The sequence below is a fragment of the Nannospalax galili genome, unplaced genomic scaffold (assembly GCF_000622305.1).
Source record: "Nannospalax galili isolate Female #2095 unplaced genomic scaffold, S.galili_v1.0 scaffold490, whole genome shotgun sequence".
NCBI lineage: Eukaryota > Metazoa > Chordata > Mammalia > Rodentia > Spalacidae > Nannospalax > Nannospalax galili.
Window position 1 is genome coordinate 2,469,017 of NW_008329666.1, and position 1,503 is coordinate 2,470,519.

Consider the following 1,503-nt stretch of genomic DNA (forward strand, 5'->3'; position numbering starts at 1 on the left):
TTCAATTTTATGTCTTATAGGGTTTATACTGAGTTCAATATTGTATAACTGTATTAATTCAACTGTGAACCTAAAAATTGTATAGCCATTTTTGAAAGAGATGTATCTTTGTTCTGGAAATTATGTTAAAGCTGTAATGAAATGCTTCTTCTAAAAAATCAAAAAAAATTTTTTTAAACCTTTAAAAAATTATTTTTTTTATTTTGAAAGTGTCCCGGAGTCACTGAGGTTGTCTCTGAACTGCTCTCTAGAACCTGTGATTCTCCTACCTCAGCCTCCCAAGTAGCTATAAATACAAGCCTTCACTACCAGGTCCAGCCATCCTACACATCTTTAAAGTAACCTCCTTAGCCTGAAGAGGGCAAAGCCTTAGAGCAGTGGGTAGTACACAAGGCCTTTGCAGGTGAGCGGCTGGACTGAAGGGCTGTGAGTCACAACTCTGTCTGGGATCAGGGTAGAACATGTGACCCTGGTGATAATTTATTTGATTCAAAAGCCAAACATCAGCATAGAATATTTTAGATACTTGTGTTTGCTTCTGAGATATCTACTTTGACTTTGTATAAAATGTAGCTTTCTATGCCAGCAGAAAACTATGTAAAAATACAGGAAATTTTCAATGAGACAGTCTCACTCTAATAGCTACCTTGACCACTGCCTGACAGCCCTTCTTTTGTGGGATTTTTTGAAGGGGCAGAAGAAGGTGAATTTGCCTCATCAGGCAACTGATTCAAGAGAAGTTTTTGTCTCCTTGATCAGACTTGAAAAAAGCCAGAGGAAGACCTCCAGTAAGGGGAAAGGGAACTGAACACACTACAATAAGGTTATGTTGGACACAGGACAGAGAATCTTTTATTGATGGTCTGAAGTTCAAACAGCACAAGGGGATATGGCTGATAAGTACTGGGGAATGACAGAAAAGAAGGAAGAGACTATTTATTGAATGCCTGCATGATGACTGTCACTGAGGACACAAGCTGGGCCCTATGTAAAAATTATCTATCTGCATAATAACCCTGTAACAGGTACTACCTACCTAAATACGCTAGGGCATAACAACAATAACAAAATACAGACTTGATGAGTTAAACAAGTTTATTTTCTCAGAGTTCTTGAGACTGGAGGTCTAAGACCAAGGTTGCTTTCCTCTGAGGGGCATCATGGAAAGGCACGCCCAGGAGTCCTTGCTTAAAGATAGCCACCCGTCTTTCTGCCTCTTCACATGGTGGAACCTATGTGTACATACATCCCTGATGTCTCTTCTGTGGATCCAGATTTCTCTTATAAGGACACCAGTTGGATTGTAGTAGGGGCTCACTAGTGGCCTTCTTTGAACTTACCTCTTTTTAAAAAATTGTTTTTTAATTCCTTTTTTAAGTTTCGTTTCCAAATATAGTCACATTCCGGTTAGGGCTTTAGTGTGTGTGTGTGTGTGTGTGTGTGTGTGTGTGTGTTGGGCATGCAATCTAGGGCCTCCAATCTGCGAGGAAAGTATTTTACCAA